The 22,873-nt window shown below is 39.2% G+C and overlaps 1 protein-coding gene and 1 pseudogene across 3 annotated transcripts in view; both read right to left on the bottom strand.

Moving 5' to 3' along the window:
- Positions 1-664, bottom strand: part of ELOVL7 (ELOVL fatty acid elongase 7) — a 71,553-nt gene extending 70,889 nt beyond the window's left edge. For all 3 annotated transcript variants that reach the window (XM_024765396.1, XM_024765394.1, XM_024765395.1), the window contains exon 1: positions 511-664. The gene's annotated coding sequence lies outside the window, so the exon portion shown is untranslated. The remainder of the gene's footprint in view (positions 1-510) is intronic.
- An 18,987-nt stretch (positions 665-19,651) lies between these two features.
- LOC112413450 (uncharacterized) lies at positions 19,652-19,766 on the bottom strand (annotated as a pseudogene).
- Positions 19,767-22,873: the final 3,107 nt, after the last annotated feature.

Genomic DNA, 22,873 nt, shown 5'->3' with positions numbered 1-22,873 from the left:
AGCGAGCCCAAATCCAGGAGCTGGGAACGTGACCTCGGAGGTCAAGGTCGAGCAGGTCCCTCTCCCTCCCAGTCCCACCCGCAAGCACCTTTGTCCTCCCGCCCGGAACAGCTGGGCCCTGTCCCGCGGGAGCGCTCGGGAGAGGCTCAAAAGCCCAGGGGCGGCGGGGACCACCGTCCCTTTGGGATGCTGGGGGCGGCGGTGGGTTCCCAGAGAAGTCGCAGGTGAGCGCGGCGGCCCCTCCCTCCGGCGGGAAGGGCTTCGACCCTGGGCACCCAAAAACGGCGCGGCGACAACTTCCGAAGCGCCCGCCAGAGTCCAGGCAGGGCCTGGCCGGGTTCCCGAGTCTCCGGGACCCGTATCCCACTCCCCGCGCGCCGCGCCCAAGTTCTTTCCACTGGGCTGCTCTCGACCCCTGCCCCCGGCGTCTCTCTCCCTCCCCCCATCTCTTCTCCTCAGCGCCTCGGGAAAGTTTGGCCCCGGCCCACCGGCTGGGAGCCCCACACTCACCCGGCGAGGAGCTGAGCCCAAGTGCCCGGGCGCGGGCGCAGAGGGCGGCGGCGCTAGCGCGGAGCTCCTCGCAGCGGGCCCTGCTGCCCCGGCAGCCGACTGAGCTGGAAAAGGGGCGGAGGCCGCCGGGTGTCACCTGCCCGCTCTCCCACCCCGCCGCGTGACGCCGCGGAGCACCGCCCCCTGACCGCCTGCCGCCGCCGCCGCCGCCGCCAGGTACTCGCGAGGGACCGCGGGGAGGAGCCTCCCTCCCGGGAGGGATCGACCGGGAAGGGCGCGCGGCCTCGGTCGCCCCACCTCCTCCTGGCTCGGCGCCCCGCAGCTCGAAGCGCGGCCGGGACTGGGGACCGAGGACCGCTCGGGGAGATCCAGACTAATTACATTTCTTTCTGAGCACAAATGTCATCACCTGAGGTCATCTCGAGGCTTAACATAAATAGTGTGAAAACTGTCGTCATGCATGACTCAGGATTGAGTTGCAGAAAAATCTGAAATGAGGAAAACCTGGCCCAGGGTGAGGCTGGCGGCGGAGAGGGAGAAAAAAGGGGAGTTCTTGCTCCTGAAAAGGCTATTCGGAGGGTTAATTCATTATCTGAAATGGAGGCCAGACCCAACGGCGGCGAGAGGCCCAATTTGGGTCAGCTCCATCCCCTGCTTATTAAAAACTGGAGAATTGCCGCAAATATTGGGGAGTGAAGGGGGCTTTTAGAGCAATGAAGAGGAAACTGTATATAATCTAAGTTAACTTTTCTGCCCTGGTTAGTAACAGCTGCCGCTGCAGCCAACACACTCTGGCACACTGACTTTTCCTCATCCACGGCTGGCTTGAGCGGTGGGGTGAGGATGCATGTCAGGCGTGTGTATGCGCGCTCCATTATTTTTTACCTTACCTGGCTTTGTGTTTGATCATGAGCCTCCTAACCGCTCTCATGTTTTGGAATCCTGGCATCAATAGCTGGAGGGCAAAATAAGAGTTACTTGTTACTTACAAAAGAAGTTACTTATTCAGGAGGCAAAAACCAAGAACTAGAATTGAGTTGTCTTCTAGAAACTGGAAAAATAACCTCAGGGATTGCAGTCCTGGCCCATGCACCTCACAAACCTGGCCTGTGAGTTTGTGCTGTGAGTTTTAAGCATGAAATCACAACAAAAGGGTCCAGACTACTGGGGAGGGAGGGTAGGAAGAACACTCAGTGGGCCACAAGCATGTTTTCCTCACATACAGGTAGTTGCCTACCATCACCTAATCCTATTGCAACAACAAGAGATTTTAAATGTTTTATACAAAATGTTGAGAGCCCCCCTAGTAGCCATTCAGGAAAAAAAAGAAAAAGAAAAAAACATGAAAGCTCAAATTTAAGAGAATCCCAGCTTCAGTGAAACTAAAGATTTCTCCTTCCTTTTAGATAAACTTTGCTTTCATAATAAAACCATGTCATTTAGTAGTCTTGGCTACTGGGAACTAGAGACAATTGCTTAACAATATTTGTCTTTGCATTTGTCACTATCTGCCCATCTATATACAATTATGAAATTTCAAGTATGCAAAAGATCAAATGGATTCATTCATTTAACAAATATATATTCAGTGCTTTTATGTTCCAGGCTCTGAAGATTCAACAGCTAACAAAACAGACCAAAAAAAAAAAAAAAAAAACCCTCTGTTCTTGTGGAACGTACTTTCATTTACCTTCCTTCTAGTTGGAGATGACAGACCCCAGATGAATAAGCAAGTAAAGTATGAGTGTTCATGTAGTGATAAGTGCTGTGAAGAAAAGTAAAGAAGGAATGGGGATAGGGACTTCTGGAGGTGGGGAGGTGAGGAGTTGCACTGTTAAAGTAGCTAGGGAAGTCCTCAGGTGAAGGAGGCATTTGAGTCAAAATTGTACAGAGATGAGGTGGCAAGCCTGTGTGTCTATCTGGGTAACAGCATTCCAGTCATCGGGAACTGTAAGGCTAACAGCCCAGGGCATGAGCGTGCCCCAGATGATCACGTTCACAGAATGGCAAGGAGGCCAGAGCTGTTAGAGTGGAGTGGAAGGTAATATCAACAAGATCTCGCAAGGATCTGATGTGGGGTGTGAAAGGCGGGACATAAAAGGTCAAGGATGACTCCAGGGTGTTTTCCTCTATCAGCTGGAAGGAGAGAGCTGCCATTTACTAAGAAAAGGAAGACTGAGAGAAGACAGTTGGGTGGGGGTTCATCAGGAGTTGTTTGTGGGACTGATTTAATTTAAGATGCCTATTAGATATCCAAGTGGGAATGTCAAATAGGAAGTTGGTTATACCAGTCTGGAGTTCAAGAGAGAGGTCTGGCCTGGTGATATAAATTTGGGAGCTTCCACGTGATATTTATTTATTCTCTGGTCTGAAAATGGCTAAGAGCACCGTGAGTGAGACTAGAGAAGAGGTTTCAGAACTTCATCCTGGGGCACCCCGCTATTAAGCCATCAGGGAATGAGGAGGAATAGTCCTGAGATTTGAGTAAAATCAGGAGAGTGTGGTTTCCTGGAAGGCAAGTGTGTTAGTCAGCTATTGCCACAATAGTTCTGTATAACAAATCACTCCATGGTCAGTGGCTTATAGCAGTATACCTGTTCTCATGCCCATGAGTCAGCAGATTGGTTGCAGTTCAGTAGATCTAGGCTGTGCTCAGCTGGGTGGCTCTGCTTTAGGTTGCAGATTTAGCTTAAGTCTGTCCCATGTGTATTATTTCTGGAACCCAGATTGAAGAGTCAGCAGCCACCTGGAGAAGATTAACTGGGGTACAAGAGGCAGTCCAAAATCCACATGATTTGTGGACCTCTGCTCACATTATTGAAGCATGTTTAAGGCCTCTGCTCACATCGGGTTGGCCAATATTTCATTGGCTATAGAGTGGGTCACATAGCCAAATCCAACATCAGAGGGGAGTGGGAAGCATATTCAACCTACAGTGGAAGGGTGAGGAGAATGGGTATTTGCTGAACAAGAATCCAAACTTTTATCATAGCAAGGGAAGAAAGTGTTTCAAGGTGAGGGAAGTGATCGCCCAATAAGCTGGGAACCAAAATTGGCCCTTGATTTAGCAATATGGAAGTCTTTGGTTGACCATGACAGAACAGGTTTGGAGAAACAGAAGGAATGAAAACCCACCCCATTTGGGTTTTCAGATCTGAACATGCACATTCACCAATAGGCAACAGAGGGAAGGTAGAGTTATGGGCAAAGATTGGGGGGAAGTAGGAGCTTGTGTTGATAGATTGTTTTAGGTCAGATTTCCCAGAAGCAGACCTGAGGCAGAAAGTTGTGTGCAAGCGATTTATTGAGGTCAGTAGGGATCCAAAGGGATCTGGGTGAAATAATAATATTGTTCACTATGCAAATGTTAATATTTTCCAAATTTAGCTTATTTTTATTATTATTTTTTTTTTGCGGTATGCGGGCCTCTTACTGCTGTGGCCTCTCCCGTTGCGGAGCACAGGCTCCGGACGCGCAGGCCCAGCGGCCATGGCTCACGGGCCCAGCCGCTCCGCAGCATGTGGGATCTTCCCAGACCGGGGCACGAATCCGTGTCCCCTGCATCGGCAGGCGGACTCTCAACCACTGCGCCACCAGAGAAGCCCTGATGTTTTTTTTTAAAGCAATAAAATGTTACAGTTAAAGCGCCACCCTATCCTAATCCTTTTCTTTCTCCCAAAGGTATCCTGAAGTAGCTATGTATCATTTCCATGCATGTGTTTATACTTTCATTAGTATATCTATCTCAATATATACTGTAATTTTGTATACGGTTAAATTTTATGGAAATAGTATCATACTGTATGTATTCTTCTACAACTTTGTTTTTTACTCATGTTGATTCATGTAGCTCACTCATTTAAATACTATAGAGTATTCTATTGTATAACTAAACCATTTATTCATTTGCCTTCTAATGAACAAAATTGGGTTAGTTCTAATTTTTCCCTCTGGAGACAATGTGTCAAGGAATATACAAGCAACTATTTTCTTGTACACATGGAGAAAAAGTTCTAGGGTTTATACTTACAAATGGAACTGCTGGTCATGGAATAGATTGTTCTCTTCTACGGACATTTGCTGTTTTTTGGCTGCCCTGTATCTGAATCCTCTGTCTATATTTGAGGAAGTTCCTATTATGACTTCATAGAGGCAGAGCTCACCTCCCGTTAAAGAAGCTGAAAACGCATGATACTCACTTTGCCGCCCGCTTGAGCAGCTAGAGCTCACAGTTGCCGCAACTCCCTGACAACCCTCCTCCCCAGGATTCTGAAATTGAAGCTAGAGACACAAGAAGTTGTGTTTGCTAGTGGCATGGGTGGCTTCCCAGACTGATTCACTGGCATAAATTTAGCTCTAATTTGTCGGCAAAGCTTGACTTTGTTCCTACATTTTCCAAGCCTATTATCCAGCGTTTGTGGAGATTCTGTAAGCTCTCAATATTTTTCAATAAACACCTTTTATGTTTAACTTACTTTGTTTCTATTTCTTGCAGCTGAGGACCCTGACCGACAGAGTGTCCTTGACTGATAGACTTTGCTAAGTGGTGCCAATTTACACTAGCACCACATTGTATTAATAGTTCCCGTTTCCCTATCCTTGCCAACATTTGATGTTTTCAGACCTTATATTTTTCCCAGTCAGATGGGTGTGAAATGATTTCTCACTGTTTTTTCTTTTTTGTTGTTGTTCCTTTTTTTTTTTTTTTTTTTTTTGATGGGGAACATTTTTAAAGTCTTTATTGAATTTGTTACAATATTGCTTCTGTTTTATGTTTTGGTTTTTTGGCCACGAGATATGTGGGATCTTAGCTCCCCGACCAGGGATTGAACCCAAACCCCCTGCATTGGAAGGCGAAGTCTTAAGCGCTGGACTGCCAGGGAAGTCCCCTCACGTTTTTTGTTTGTTTGTTTTTGGATATTAAATTGCATTCAGTTTAAAGTATCTCGGAAGAATGTTAACTCTTTTATTTTTGGTCTGGACATAGAGGTACACTGCACATTAATTCAAATCACAGATGATACTAAATTGGGTGATGATATGAACACCCAGAGAACACAAACAGACAATAAAAAGAGATCCACAATGAAATAACCAAACAATGTTCACACTTCTTAATGCTATTTTGGATATATATATGGAGAAACACCTGAACACTGATTTCTAATAGCTGGAAAATATTTTCTTCATGACTACCTTACAAAGAAACGTGTGGCTGATAGAAATAAAAACAAAGTAGGTACAAATTTATAATAACGAACGGTATCAAAGAAAGTTTAACAAATGTGATTAGCATATACTGAAGCATCCCATCAGAGTCTAAAGAAGTGAATGTTCCTTTTAAAATAATCTGTTTAATCAAGCTGTTGTATTGATGCAGAAAAATCATCAATGTGGGGAGATATAATCAACCGGTAGACAGAAGTTTTAGTGCTGTTGTAAGTAGAAATAGAAGAATTACGTGGAAAGAGCGTAACAAAATTTAAGTTCATAAATGTCAAAAACAGAAATGTGATCCAAGGCAAGGGAGAGATGCTTCATCACTAAACTATTAGAAAAGTGGAAACCAGTACGTTATAAAGAGAACCGAAGAGGATGCCTATCTCTGTCATTGATTTCTCTAATCTATATTTCAGTTTGGATACATTTTATTAGTTTGTTATATTGCTAATTTTGAAATGAAATTATTATAGGCCCTGGTTAGAATTTCTCCATTAATATTATTATAAAATACAAAAGGATGCCACATAATTTCTGTATTGACCAATTCTTCTTGCTTTCGACTGCTTTATACAATGTAAAAAAAATTGAATGTGAATCACCATACTTATAGTCAGGTTCTAAGAGTTAGAGAAAAGCCTCTTGGAGTGGATCAGAACGTGAAGCAGGCTCTAAAAATCAGGAGCTCAGATGAGTCACTTAAACTATTCTCCAGTTAAAGTTTAATGCTCTCCACACTCACTGAAAGTCCGTAAATTCAACCCGTGATTATGAAATGCAAACTCTTCGTCCCAGCAACAAACAACACATCAACAAAAAACCAGAATAAACCACATCTTTAAAGGTTATTAACAAGCCATTTAGCATGCTTCAAGATCAAGGCACAAATAAGGGAGCGTGGTTATTCCTTGGTTTGGGAGGTAGGACTGAACCTCAAACACAGCCACTCACGTGCTTCCTTGTAGTTATAGTCACACACACATAATACCAACCAATCCATCATCAACTAAAGACAAATCAAGTGTTTATTAAAGTAATGTAATATTAAATTTTAATTAATATAAAGTCATATTAAAAACATTAGACCATTTTCACCTCAAATTTTACTTACTGTTTCCTAACCTGTGCATATTTGTAAACCTTGTTGGTTTTTTCCTTCTCCTCCCTATCTTCACCCTGGTCACCCGGCCTCCCTTGCCTCCCCTCTCCCTCGCCTTGCCTCCCCTCCCCCTCCTCCTCTTCCTCCTCCTCCTTCTTCTTTCTCACTCTCCCCCAACCCCTCTCCTCTCCCGCTGTATATACCTTTGCAGAGATGCTCATCCTGTTGAGGCGGGAATCAAAGACAGCACTCACTCAGAATCAGAACTGCAAAAGCCACACTGAAGTTCCAATTAAGCAGCAAGGATATGGAGGAAGGGCTTGGGGTCCTATTGTTTCCCCTTTCTTCTTTTTTTTTGATGTGGACCACTTTTAAAGTCTTTATTGAATCTGTTACGATATTGCTTCTGTTTTATGTTGTGGCTTTTTGGCCACGAGGCATGTGGGATCTTAGCTCCCCAACCAGGGATCGAACCCGCACCCCCTACATTAGAAGGTGAAGCCTTAACCACTGGACCGCCAGGGAAGTCCCCTCACTGTTGTTTTAGTATACATTTTCAGGATTCCTAGTGATACTGAACATCTTTTTATATATTTTTTTTTAGTCATTGAGATAGTTTCCTTGAATTCCTTTTTCATATCATTTGCTTAGAAAAATAAGCACTGGCTTAGTCATATGTACTTATTTTATATTTTTTTATTGACTTGCCCATTGTATGTTTTATAATATCTTTTCTCAATATAGGACTTATATTTTAATTTTACGAGGAGTCTTGTTATTCTTAAGTCTTAAAAAATTAAATATAGTTAAATTTATCAATATTTGTCTTATGCTTTGTGCTTTTTGCCTCTCAAATAAAAAATGGTTTCTTTTTCTAGGTTATAAATGTACTCATTTTTGTTTTCTAAAATCTATTTTTTTTCTTATTAAATTTAGATCTGTAATCCATCTGGAATTGTTTTTAAACTGGTATGTTTGAACAGGTAATACATTCACATGCCTTGCATATCAAAAAGTCATACAGTGAAAAATCTCCCTGTATCTCATCTCTCATTATGCTTTTCTGATATACTTTGAGAGATTAAAAATAATTTTTTAAACACAGCATATTCTTCCTGTTTCTGTCTTTTTTTTACACAAATAGTAAATACTATACATATTGCTGCACCTATTTTTTTCACTAAACAATATATATTGAGATACTTCCATAAAAACCTTATTCCTCTCTGTGTTGTATGACTCTACCATGATTTATTTAACAAGTTTCCTATTGATAAATATGTAGGTTGTTTGTAGTCTTGTGATGTTACTATCAACAGCTAACACATGTATAGTATGTGCCAGGTACTGTTGTAAGTACTGTTTATATAGATTAAATCATTTAATCCTCATGCCAACCCAAAGAATACATACTATCATTACCTCCATTTTACAGATGAAGGAACCAAGGCACAGGGAGATTTAGTAACTTACCAAAGAACATAATGTTAGTAAGTGGTAGAGCTAGAATTTAAAACCATGCTCTAGCCTTCAGACTCATCATCACATACAGTGCTACAGTGAGTACCCTTGCATACACTATGTAAGTTCCTAGAAGTGGACCTGCTGGTTCAGAGAGTAAGTACATATGTAATTGTGCTAGCTATTACCTGTGTATAGTCTTGCACTAATGTACACTCCTGACAGCAATCTATAAAAGTATCTTTCCCCCCCATAGCCTTACCACAGTTAAGGTAACATTTGTTATCAAATGTTCAGATGTTTGTCAATTTGATAAATGAAATACAGGAGATTGCTGTAGTTTCCATTTGTGTTTCCCTTAAGGTGAGTGAGATTGAGCATCTGTTTCATATGTTTAAAAGTCATTTCCATTTCTGTAGACTGTTTCTATTCTCTAGTTTTCTATCAGGTTGTGGCCTTTTTTTTTCCCCTTATCAATTTCTAGGAGTCTTTTAATATATATGTAGGAAGATTAGCCCTTTGCTCTGATATAAGTGGTAGGTATCTTCCCCCCTCCCTCCACATTTGTTAAGATCTCACACACATGTCTTTCTGTGTAAGCTCTCTGTTCTATTCCACTGTCTATTTGTCTTGCCTTGGATTTTGTCTTTTACTCTTCTGCGTAAATTTTAAGAACAGCTTTCTTTTTTTTTTTTTTTGAACGAAAAGTTATGTTAGTATTTTGATTTGCATTGCCTTAAAGCTTAAACATTTATTTAGAGAGAATTGCCATCTTTAGAATATTGAAGTGACCCATTTATGAGCATGATATTATTTCTCTATGTAAATCTTCTTTGTTTTTTAATAAAGTTTTGATTTTTCTCTGTTTTGGTTTTTCGCATATTTTGTTAGATTTATTCCTAGGAACCCTATAATTATTGTGGCTATTACGAATAGTATATGTGTTTCTAAGTTACATTTTCTAATTGTAAATATAGGAATGTTATTAATTTTTCTGTAATTATTGTGTATACTTCGTCTTTATTAAACTCTGTAATTTGTAGAATTTCTATGATTTTTTAACTGAGACAATAATATCTCCTGTGAATAATTATAATTACTGAATCCTTAACCTGCAACTTCTTACTCTATGTCACTCAGTTACGGATTTAACTTTTACCAGTGATTCACAAACTTTCCTGAGAGCGAGGATTATCAGGATGTTGTTAAAATGAAGATTCCTGGAAATGTGTCTCCAGAGATGCTGATTTAGTAGGTCTAGATAGTGGGATACATAATCTGCATTTTAACACACACCGTATATGATTCGGCTATAGTTGCCCAGAGAGCTGCAGTTTGGGAAACTTCTTACATATAACCTATCTCTTCTGATATTTATTATTGCCTCCCCAATGAAATGGCAGAAATTTTATCTAATCTCTCTTGTATCCTTTGCACCTAGAATAGTAGCCTTCCAACAGTAGATGCTAAATAAGTGTGCAGAAGGTAAAAAGGAATTTTAGAAAAGTCATTGGAAGTACTTTGTGTGAAGCTGCTATTTAAATGCTTTAAAAATGTTTTCTCATGTGCATTTTATATACATTTAATAGATATCTTTGGGGCTTCCCTGGTGGCACAGTGGTTAAGAATCTGCCTGCCAATGCAGGGGACACTGGTTCGAGCCCTGGTCTGGGAAGATCCCACATGCCGTGGAGCAACTAAGCCGGTGCACCACAACTACTGAGCCTGTGTGCTGCAACTACTGAAGCCTGCGTGCCTACAGCCCATGCTCCACGACAAGAGAAGCCACCGCAATGAGAAGCCCGCACACCACAACAAAGAGTAACCCCCATTCGATGCAACTGAAGAAAGCCCAGGTGCAGCAATGAAGACCCAACACAGCCAAAAATAAATAAATTAATTAATTAATTAAAAAAAATAAAACAGTAAAAGATATCTTTGGGACCTCCCTGGTGGTGCAGTGATTAAGACTCCACACTCCCAATGCTGGTGCCCCAGGTTCAATCCCTGGTAAGGGAACTAGATCTCACGTGCATGCCGCAACTAAGAGTTCACATGCCACAACTAAGGAGCTGAAGAGCTGCAGCTAAGGAGGCTGCAAACCACAACTAAGGAGCCTGCCTGCAACAACTAAGACCCGGCGCAACCAAATAAATAAATTAAATAAATAAAAATAACAAAGATTTGTAAAAAAATAAATTAAAGGTAACTTTGCTATCATCAGAGGAAGAACAATGATTGCAATGTGATAGGTACATTGACTAGGTGACTACCAACCCTTACCCCAATGTGTCTATATCTTGCCAAGCTTAATGACATAATTTCTTTTTGGCACTGAAAATGCAAGCTATGAGTTTCAGACAAATCATTTTCTTTTTGGTATCCTTCTGTGCAGATATCTAAGACGTCTATAAAATTTATATCCCCAGGACAGGATATAAGTGAGATATGGAATGCAAATATCCCTTAAACTATCATAAAAATCAGTATTATAATTATCTTCCTATAAACCCCAATCATTTGAAAATATTAATACAAATGGTTTTCCACCGTGAAGGATTGTCACTTACTGTGATTATGACATTAGCTATGATTAATTTGATTTTAAATGTTATGGAATTGATTTGTTTTGTTTTTTAAATAAATTTTATTTATTTTTGGTTGCATTGGGTCTTCATTGCTGCACGAGGGCTTTCTCTAGTTGCAGCAAGCAGGAGCTACTCTTCATATTGGTGCACAGGCTTCTCATTGTGTTGGCTTCTCTAGTTGCTGAGCACGGGCTCTAGGCGTGTGGGCTTCAGTAGTTGCAGCACTTGGGCTCAGTAGTTGTGGCACACGGGCTTAGTTGCTCCATGGCATGTGGGATCTTCTCAGACCAGGGCTTGAACCCGTGTCCCCTGCATTGGCCAGCGGATTCTTAACAACTGCACCACGAAGTAAGCCCTGGAACTGATCTCTGAATCAACTGTATTATCTGAAACTAAAGTGCAGTGGTTTATTTTGTGTATTTGACGAATATCTTTTTTTTTAAAATATTTATTTATTTTGGCTGCACTGGGTCTTAGTTGTGGCACATGGGATCTTTAGTTAAGGCATGTGAACTCTTAGCTGTAACATGCATGCGGGATCTAGTTCCCTGACCAGGGATCAAACCGGGGCCTCCTGCATTGGGAGCACAGAGTCCTACCTACCGGAGCACCAGAGAAGTCCCTCAATCAATATCTTGATATCACAAATTCCTGTGAAGGCCAAGTCTAAATAATATTTAATTAAAATTCTTATATATTTCATTTCATAATAAAATGTTTCTCAAATAGATAGGAGAACTATCATAATTTATATCTTATTGAATGACTAAATAATATACCATCAAGATAAAATATACTTTAATGATGTGCTTGAAACAAAACACCAATTAAGAAAACAAAAAATTTTACATAGTAAAACCATTTAGCAGTCATGATTCTTTTGGAATTTTTAACATATACTATATTTGTACTATGTTATTCTAAATTTTATGTATTGGTAACTGTTCAGTGTACCTTGTAGGTTTGTTTATTTATTTATTTATTTAGGCTGTGCCGGGTGTTAGTTGCGGCACGTGGGATCTTTGTTGCCGCCTGCCAGATCTTCATTGCTGTATGCAGAATCTTCAGTTGCAGCACACGGTATCTTAAGCTGTGGCATGCGGGATCTAGTTTCCTGACCAGGGATGGAACCTGGGCCTCCTGCACTAGGAGCACAATCTTAACCGCTGGACTACTCGGGAAGTCCCGTACCTTGTAGGTTTACAAAACAATTCAGCAGATGGAAGCTCTGTCTTCTTGGAGGAGTTACATTTGTACTTGGTTGATGTTTCACAAACTTACCTGATTTGCATAATCACTGGAAACAAATGTTAAAAAACACAGATTTTTTTAGGTCCCTCAAATAGTGGTCCAACCCTACCTTGGACAGCTATGAAATAACCAATGGTAAGAATCTTGATCAATTTTCTCTCTCTCTCTCTCTCTCTCTCTCTCTTTAAACATCGCATATATTTTTTCCCCTAGATATACCTGCTACTGAAGCGAGAACTTGTATAATTTATTATACATTCAGGATGACTGGGTAATCATTTAATTTTTGTGAAAGGCTTATCAATTTGAGATAAGAGAAGAAACTAAGGACACTTCTATTAATAGGGTATCACATAAGATTTTGTAAAAATACTAGATTCATCATTACATTTTAAATCCTATGTGATACACTAACAGTTTAAAAAAAATTTTGTTGCTTTTTGGGTATTTTCCAGGAGACTGCTACTATAAGAAAATTGTAATAAGTAAGCAGAAAGAGGCACCAGGGATTATGTTCTATCAACATGTGTGAACCTTAGCTGCCTACAAGAATATCAAAACAATCAAATTGTCTTTAATTGAAATGCGCATTTTAAACTCTTACTGGAATGTTTTTATTTTACAGTTTCAGGATATCTTCCTATGGGTGTAACCTGCAGTCAGTTAATCAACGTTTACTGATCATTTGTCATAAATGATAGTACAGGCCAGCTCTGAAAATCAGACTGAGTGGAGATGGGCATATATGTGTTAGTGGCTAATTGCTAAGTGAAGAAAAGATGTATATTGCTTTATATTATCCATATTTCTTTTTCTTTCGCACAGATCATTAAGAGCTGACTGTGCACACAAATGTAATTTAAAAGGCGTATCTTCCATCTCTCTTGTTCTTGGTTTTACATATCCATTCTGTTGCATGTAAAATGAGTTCCCTATCTATTTCTAAATGATAAAGCAATTGCGCAGATAAAGTAGTCTAGGAAATGCGTGTGGAGCAGTTGTGGACTATATTCCTCAAAGCAGTTTTTTAGTCCTTTGGTTTGTTACAACTTCATTCATTTCAGCTTTTTTCTTCTAGGCTAGGCTGAGGGAAAATTAGACTTTTTCAGAAAGCTTAAAGAGTTGCAGGCAGGTAAGTGAAAACAGTGGTGGGCACACAAATAGCCAGCTCCTTGTAATTTAAAAATCTGCAAAGGAATTAGCTCTTGGTGCATTGAAGAAAGGTCTTGGAATGTGTGGTGATGAAGAGCATACCCGTTCACAGCTGGAGCAGAAGATGGCTAGCTCTTCACTAGGTCAGCTTCTTCTTTCTCCTGGGTGCACAGAGGGGCTCTATTCCCCAGCCTTCTTTGCAGTTTGGGTGTGGCCATATGATAGAGTTCTGGCCAATGGAATTCGAGCAGAAGGGCTTGGCATTTCCTGGTCTGGCTCATTCATACTTACCAAGTAAGATCCTTTCTGCTGCAGCATAAGGAAGCCTTATGTTGAATGTGGTGGAGCCACAAGATGGTGGGATCCTAAGTTCTCAAATTACCATTTGGAGGAGAGGGATTTTATATGAGCTGTAAACAAACGTATATTGCATTGTCTCAGAAATTTTGTAGTTCATCTGATACCACAGTTAGCCTGCCCCAACTGATATAACAGAATACTACTGTTGGTCAAGGATTTTACCTCTCAGCCTGCAGAAAGCAGGAAGTGGTTGCCTCTTCCCTTGGCCTCTCTGGTATTTGCTGGATAAGACCTAGCAAGTTCTTTGGCATTCTACTTTGGACAAGTTTTCCTAACCCCACCTTTGTTATTGAAATTGCCTCCTAACTAGCTCTCTGCTTCTGCTGGTGCCCTCCTCTACAGTTTATTATCAAAACAGAAACCAGAGTGACCTCATGTCATTCTTTTCAACCCTCTCCAAGCTCTCCATTTGTTTCCGAGAAAAAGCTAAAGTCTTTTTTTTTTTTTTTTTTTGTGGTACGCGGGCCTCTCACTGTTGTGGCTTCTCCCGTTGCGGAGCACAGGCTCCGGACGCACAGGCTCAGCGGCCATGGCTCACGGGCCCAGCCGCTCCGCGGCATGTGGGATCTTCCCGGACCGGGGCACGAACCCATGTCCCTTGCATCGGCAGGCGGACTCTCAACCACTGCGCCACCAGGGAAGCCCAAAGCTAAAGTCTTTTAAAAATAATTTTAATACTATATTTTATTTAACTCAATATATCAAAAATTTTCATTTCAACATGCAATCACTATAAAAATTATTAGCAAGCTATTTTACATTTTTTATAACTGTCTTCAAAATTCAATATGTGTATTAACACTTAAAGCACACCTCCATTTGACTGTCTACATTTCAAGAAGCTAAAGTCTTTTCAATGACCTATAAGACCATTTCTGATCTGCCACCTCTCCTCATACCCTCTCTGTCCTTCTCTCCTAACACTCTCCCTTTCCCTTTACTCTGATCTAGCCTTGCAGATTTCCTTGCTATTCCTTGAACAAAGCAGGCATGCTCTTGCCTTAGGGCTTCTGTGTTTTTTCCCTCTGCTTGGAATGCTCTTCTCCCAGACACCCCCATGGATTGTTCTCCCAGTCTTTGTTCAGCGAGCCTTTTCTGGGCACACTATTTAAAATGACAACTCCTTAACACTCCCCATCCCCTTCCCTCTATTATTTTTCTCCGCAGCACTTAGTACCTTCTAACATGCTATACACATTTTCTTTTTAACGTTGTTCACTGTCTGTTCCCCTCCACACTCCTCTTAAAACGAAAGCTCCATGAGAAAGGATTTTTGACTTTTTGTTAAATTGCCAGCCTACAGTAGTACTTGGCAAATAATAAATAATAGATAAATTTTTGCTGAATGACTAAATGCTCTTATATAGATAAGCATCGTGTGCCAGAGGAGCACTAAAGGGAAACTCCTAATTCACGCTGGGATCTGGCAGGAAAAAGTCTTCTGGAGAAACTTACTCTTCTTCCAGGACTGGAAGCTGATGCAGTTGCTGAGCACATGAGCCAATGGTCACATTTTAGTCCTCCTCTTAACTGACCTATCAACATCATTTGACACAGTCGTGACTGTCTTCCTGAAGTGCCGTCTTCACTTGCCTTCCGGGGTACCACATTTGCCTGGCTGTTCTCCCACTTTCCTGGCCATCCCTTCTCAGGCTCTTCCACGGCATCTCCCCCCTCTAAATGTTGGAGCGCCCAGGGTTCGGTCCTGCTCTTCTTCTCATCTTTCTACACTCATTCCTCAGGGGATCAAAACTTTAAAAAATATCAGGGCTTTAAATGCCATCTGCATACTGATGACTACAAAACATACATTTCTAAATGCTATCTCTTTCCTGAACTCCAGATCTGCATATCAGGTGCCTACTGGGAGAGCCTTTTGGATGTCTAAGTATCGCAAAGTTAAACGTCCACGATAGAGCCTCTGATATTTTCCCCTTGCCATGTGTTCCCGACGTCATTTAATGGCAGCTCTGTTCTTTCGGTTGCTCAGGCCAAAAGCCTCGGAATTATCTTTGATTCTCCTCTTCCTCTCTGCCAATTCTACCTTCACAGTTTAACCAGAGCCACTTCTCACCATCCCCACTGCCAGCACCCTGGGACTGCTTGGATTTTACGAGCCTCTTTGCTTCTGCTTGTTGCTCCTCTTCAGCCAATCCCCACACTGACACCATGTGATCCTATTAAAACCTAAGTCAAATCATGTCTCTCTTCTGCTCAAAACCTTCCAATGACTTCTTATATCCCCTCAGGGACCTGCAAGGCCTTTCTTAACCTGACATCATCTCCAACCACTATCCCCCTAATTACTCTTCTCCATTTAGCTGTCTTGCTGATCCTTGGCTATTCCATGTATGCTCTTGCTTCAGAGCCTTTGCACTTGATATTCTTTATCTAGAATATGTTCTTTCCCCAGATGTCTGCTTAGCTAGCTCCCTCACTTGCTTCAGTCATTACTCAAAATTTATCTTTTCCAGTGAGGATTTTCTTGGCTGCCCTATCTAAAAATTTAATGCGGGTTCCTGCCCCCCACTTCTCATTCCCTTTTGTCTTTTTTTCCTCCTTTGCACTTTTCGATAATGTATCTTATTTTCATATTTACCTTATTTATTGTCTTTTTCCTCCACTTCAGTATAAGATCATAACTCTCACCTTTTAAAAGATGCATCTCTCTCCTCCCATTTCCATTTCTTCAGTCACAGTTTTAAAGTCATGCTAGTAACACTCACTCACAATGGAAGTGTTTGAGCATAGCAAAGGATTTGGTCTGTTTTGTTCACCGGCACATAGCTTGTGCTTGAACTCGTTATAATGAATGGATCAAGAATTAATTAGATCCAGTAAAACTGTTTCCTTAGCGAGTAAGTGTCCTTCCAAACCCAGGTAAAAGGGGTCAAACTCATAGTTTGATACTTTCATGTTAAATGTAGGAATAAGTTAGTAATTATTGATAATGATTATATATAACATTGTAAATCTTAAATATCTATAATTATGATAGATACTTGTAATTATAGATAATATGAGTATTTAGGGTTTAAAATTTTAGTATTCAGGAGAATCAGTCATATTAAGGAATTCGACAGATCAGGTTTATGATTCCATTTTGAGTTTTTCATTGAATTCAGACTCACGATTTAAAGGTTAGAGATGTAACCATTTAAAATCTTTACAGTCAGTATTAAATGTCTGAAATGCAAAGTTGTTTTATTGCATTTGTAAGTTTAATTTACTGGATTTATAAGAGATGTTGAAATTATTGGAAGCTTTGCATGTTCATTTGTCTGGTAAGGTATTTGAAGTGCTTAAAAACATCAATTATTAAAATTATCAATGCAGTTTAAGGGAATTTGAATAGGTTTGTGAATAGGACTTACGGTTTAAGAGAAGCTGAGTTCTACAGTGAGATACCACTCACACCTACTAATATAGCTATCATAAAAAAGACAGACAATAACAATTGTTGGCAAGAATGTAGAAAAATTGAAGTTGGAACTTTCATATGTTGCTTGTAGGAATGTAAAATGGTGTAAGCACTTTGTAAAACAGTCTGACAGTTCTTTATAAAGTAAGATGCAGTATACCTGAAACTAACACAATATTGCAAATCAACTATACTTCAATAAAAAAAGGTAAAATGCAGAGTTGACATATGACTCAGCAGTTAAACTCCTATATGTATACTCAAGAAAACTGAAGACATATCTACACAAAAACTTGTACACAATGTTCATAGCAGCATTATCCATAATAGCCAAAAAGTGTAAACAATCCAAATGACCATCAACAAATGAGCTGATATAATGTGGTATATCCATACAATGGAATATTATTTGGCAATAAATAAAGCATGAAGTGCTGATGCATGCTACAATATGGATGAATATTGAACACATTATGCTAATTAAAAGAAGCCTGTTACAAAAGACCATATATAGTAGGATCAATATATATGAAATGTCCAGAATAAGAAAATCTATACAGACAGAATCTGTAGAGGTTGCTTAGGGCTAGGGATTTTTAGGGGATATGGGGAGTGACTGCTAAGGGGTATGGGATTTCCTTTTGGGGTGTTGAAAATGTTCTGGAATTAGCGGTGATGATTGCACAACTTTGGCAATACACTAAAACCACTGAATTGTTTATTTTTAAAAGGTGATTTTTTTAAATGGTGTGTGAATTAAATCAATAAAAAAGAGAGAAGTTGAGTTCTTTAACTTCAGTTTATTGATATGTCATGCTGAAAATTTACTAGATTTACAAGTAGAATAACAAGATTTATGCGATGAATTTGCTGTATTAAATAAAACAAGGTTTTAAATTTGCAACTTTAGTAACTTTATTATTAACTTTAAGCCCAGTCTTAAAAATGCAAAAATGTCTTAAAAATGTAAATTTGCAAGGAAGCTTGTTCTGAGTAACTCATTCATTTGAGACAGTTCTAAGCAGAGAGGTTAGGAGGAAAGAGGAAGGAGAATATATATGAATACAAAACAGTACAACAGGCTCTAGGTTAGATGTGCTTATATTAAATATTAAAGAAAAACACAAGCTTTTAAAAAATGTCAATCAAAATGGATCTTGAGAAATACATGCTTTAAAACTCTTTCCTGGGACTTCCCTGGCGGTTCAGTGGTTAAGACCTTCCACTGCAGGGGGTGCAGATTGATCCCTGGTAGGGGAACGAAGATCCCACATGCCATGCACAGTGAAACAAAAGCTTCTGCGCTTTCCTTTGGTTTTTAATATGCCCTTTAGAGCCACACATAAATCTTTATACTATAGGACGGTTCTTCAGACATTGAATGATAGTTGTCATGTCCACAGCAGACTTTGTTTTCTCTGGGTTAAATGGCTCTTGATCCCTTTGGTCATTTTCATATGACTTGATTTCATGTCTCCTGCTCATCCTAATTGCAAATGTACTGCAAGGAATTAGAAACGAGCCACAATACTTTATATGTGATATATTTTTTCTTGTTTATGAATCTTACATGTCTATTAAAGTAAATTAAGAGAGCACTGGCTTGGTATATTAAGCTTCTAGTTAACCACCAGATTTTGCCTCATAGTTGTGAAGTTTACCTCCTTTTCCAATTGGTATTTTGGACTTGTGTCAGGAATGCGTTCTGCTGCAAGTAACAGAAAGCCTAAAGAGAGGCTTAAATAATTAGGGGTTTATATTTCACACACATTAAGAAGACCAGAGGTACATATTGCTGGTATATTGTTAGTTCAGTGGCCTAACAGTGTCAAGCCCTATTATCATTGCCATTCTCTTGTCCTTTCTTGTGTGCTTGTCCCCCATGGCTGCAAGTCAAATGTCACCTCTGATACTGAAGGCAGGATGAAGGAAGAGAAAGAAAGAAGGGTACCAGTTGTCTCTGACCTCTTTAGAAATGCAAAAGTTTCCCCAGAGAAGTCCCTGTATATTTCTACTTATGTGTTTCCAGAAGTGTGTCATCTTGCCATTCTAAATTGCAAGGGATGTAGGGAAAGTGAGTATTTAGCTGGATACATTGATTCCCCAAGCAGAATTTGGGTTTCTCAAGAAGGAAATGGAAATAGATATCGGGTAGACAAAGAACAGTGTCTGCCACAGGTCTTCAGAGTAGGATTTGACATTTTCACTTTCAATTAATTGAATTTGGCATATCATTTGTTCCAAGCTGTTAAAATAATTTAGATCCTATGTCTGTCATCCATGATATTTGTCATACCTCATAACTTAGTGTCATATGCAAATATCACCACTGCCACTAATATCTTTATTAAAGATCTGGTGCTGAAGAAAACAGGGCTGAGAATGGAGCCCTCTGGCTCCTGATCTTTTGTCATAAAAATGTGTAGATAAGCTTGGCATTTACAAGGTCCTCAATAAATATGTTGAATGAATAAAAGTTGTAATGACAAATACCTAGAAATTCGTTTCGAGATTGGTTTAATTGCCAAGCTATGTTACTTCCCTGAGCAACATGGGCTGTTGGTTTATGTTGAATCACTTCATTTCTTCTTTTTAATGAAATGTTTCACAAATTTTTGTGTCATCCTTGTACAGGACCATGCTAATCTTCTCCACATACAATAAAATTCTCCAATTTTATTGTATGTGCTGGTGAAGCAAGCACTGAGTCAATTCATTTCTGGTAGCCTCATCAAAAGCATGCCACAAATTAGTATGGATATATTTCTTCCCTGTGTCATCACCTGGTAAGGAGCCAGGTGAATGTCACCCCTGAGAATACATGTGTTAATACCTGTAACTTCCCTCTACCATAATAAATCCTTTTTTTCCTCTTGCATAAATGTTGAAACATGAAGACATGTAGCAGATCTCTTGTTCATGATGGTCTATTCTTTTATCTACATAAATGGTCACAAGTAGTACACTCAGGTAGGATGTAGACCACTTTTTGACTCTCTAGCCATAAAAATTTTTGAATTGTCAACATCTAAAAATTGTATTTTCCCATAAAAATATGGATTTTTTCACTTCTCTTGAATAATTAGCATTTCTAGTTTCAATAGGCCCACATTCACACATGGTCTAAGTTAGCTGGAGCTGAGCAGTCATATGACATGGGCTGTTAGTTGTTCTCTTATATTTGTTTTCCTTTTTGTCAACAGTAATTGAGTTCCCACTTTTTAGCTGAGCACATGGCCACTTAAAGACCCAGCTTCCTTTTCAGTTAGGTCTGACCAGGTGTTCTGGCCAATAGGATGTTACTGAAAGTGGTGTGTGAAAGAAAGAACTGTCCTCAAAGGGAGGATGCCGTCTTCTTTGTTCTCCTTTTTCCTGTTCGGTGGAATGTGAATATAATGGCTAGAACAATTTTGTTGTATCTCAAGGGGGAAGATGCTGATAGAGGATGTGAGAGCAATAAGAAAGTACCTAGTTTCCTGATGATCTCAGAATCAGCATACTGCTGAGGACTGCCTTCCTGGACTTTTATCAAAAGAAATGAATTTATATTTTATTTAAGCTATGTTATTTGAGTTTTCAGGCAAATCTAATCCTAATTTATAAAAGCTACTGCCTTTGAGCAGGTATTCTCAGGTTTATCACAAATCCCACCACTATGTAATAACTCCCTAATATTGACCACGAGTTGCCATTTATCGTCATATCACACTTTTTCTCACCCTTAAAAGTGGAAAAATGAAAAACTGACATAGTCATGTGTTTCAAAGGAAGTTGAAGAGCATATGTCATTGTGGAAGTAGAGACTATTTCTACATGACTAATACTGCACACCAACTACTAATGCACACTGTATCAAATATGACTTCAGAAGCTATTATGAAACCAACCACAGTAAGAAATATACCCAGAAAAGCAAAGACATGTTAATGACAAACTTAATGAATAACTTAATGGACTGAAAAGAAGGATTGGAATTACAGCAATGATAATGGTGTAAAACGTATTAAGTAAAAAAAAATGTTCTTGGCATTAAAACCTTTTGCCAGTGATGGGTTTATGAAAAGGTTGATTGCAGCAGAAATTGTGTCCTGAATAGAAACTAACATTTGCAAATATAAGTTTAACATCATGTAGTATTTCTTACCATGCTGAAGCTGGAATGAAGGGATTTACAGTATGAAGCAGCATGAAAAGGTTAAATCATTTACAGTTTTTTCCCCTTCCAGCCAATGAGTGTACAGATATAAAAGATATAAATACCACCCAAGTAGCTATAGTCATTTGTGGTGTCTGGAAGGCCTTAAGTGTTTGAATTGTTTTTGAACTTTGTGCCAGTAATAGGCATATCACAACATTATTTTTGCATGTTGAGTGAAGTGGGTAAACAGGGCCGCAGGAGGTGCTTCAGCAAGTCAGAGCTAATCCTGGACTTGTTTTTCAAAACTGAAGTCCATGCTGGCAGTTTGCACAACTTATACAATAATATGTTTATTTCATAATTAAATAAGAATAAAATTTAATTTAGAAAAAGAGAACATAAAATGAATATAGCAATGAATACTATGAAATGAATGTGCTACCGTGGTTTGAACCACAGGAGACACGCCAATGCTTTCCTTCCTTGGTGAATTGTATGCAAAGTAGATGTGGTGTGAGAATGAAGGGATTTTTTTTTTTTGGATGTTTCTAATAAATTGGTTTGTGTTATCTAAAGAAAGTGTCATCTGAACCCACCAGTGAAGATTTATTCAAAGATTGGGACTCCGGGTGACATTCACACTCTATTTCTCTACAAGTGTGTTCGCAATCAATTACACAAACCAATCATTCCTTTTATTCATCTAATTTTTAACCAAACCGTGCCTTTGGGAAACTCACTATCCACAAAAAAATCTGGCTTTAATATGCAGAATCATTTTCCAGAAATTTAAGTGATGATTACCCCTTGTGGAGCTAAGAACTGAATTCTAAGTTATTTGATTTTGAAATTTATAAAAATAAACTTAGATCATTTTGCCTTTTCTCAGCTAATATTGATAATGTGAATAAAGAGCTAAAAAAATGGAAGTTCGTAAACTAAAGCGTAGCTCCAAAAACTAACCAGGAACTGAATTCTATAAATAACTCAGATATTTTAAAAATGCAAAAAAACCCCAAAAACCAAAAACCTGAGTGAGGAATCTATGTTTTGGAAAAACCGTATCTGTGAAAACCTTACATTATTAATTTGAATAAAATTAATATTGCTCACAGATGAAGAAAAAAGTCACATTTCTCTGGTTCAAGATAAAAAAATAATGAATTATAGAAGAAATGCATAACTAAAATATGTATTAGTATTTGAATTTATATCAAAATTTAATCTCTAATATCATATATTTATGTTACATGCTTATAGCAAAGTGCAATAAAAATAAATGATATAATTCTCATATTTGATTCTTGTTACACCACCCCTTCACTCATTTACCATGTTCTCCTGGCCTTTGTAAGCATTTGAGATTGTGAGCCGTCGTCTTGCCTTTCTTGCATTTCTTCTGGATACAAAGATAATCAGTGCCCTGAGCAGGTAAAATTTCCAAAAATATTTGTCATTTTTCCATAAAGGGGGTAGACAAGAAAAGAAAGCCCAGAACTTTAGAGCCAAAGGCAATGGAGAAATTCAGTGTAACCATAATATTAGCAGGTGGAAATGGGCTAGAGTTGGAGAAGACCACGTAAAGAAATCTGAACTCAAAGTTTCATAAAGATCCCCTAATTTTGTTTGGCTATTGAGATTCACATAGCAAGTCTCTGGTATAACAGCAGCCC

Source organism: Neophocaena asiaeorientalis, unplaced genomic scaffold (genome assembly GCF_003031525.2).
Source record: "Neophocaena asiaeorientalis asiaeorientalis breed wild unplaced genomic scaffold, Neophocaena_asiaeorientalis_V1.1 scaffold198, whole genome shotgun sequence".
NCBI lineage: Eukaryota > Metazoa > Chordata > Mammalia > Artiodactyla > Phocoenidae > Neophocaena > Neophocaena asiaeorientalis.
The sequence above is the reverse complement of the archived record's forward strand: the minus strand, read 5'-3'. Positions and strand labels throughout refer to the sequence as shown.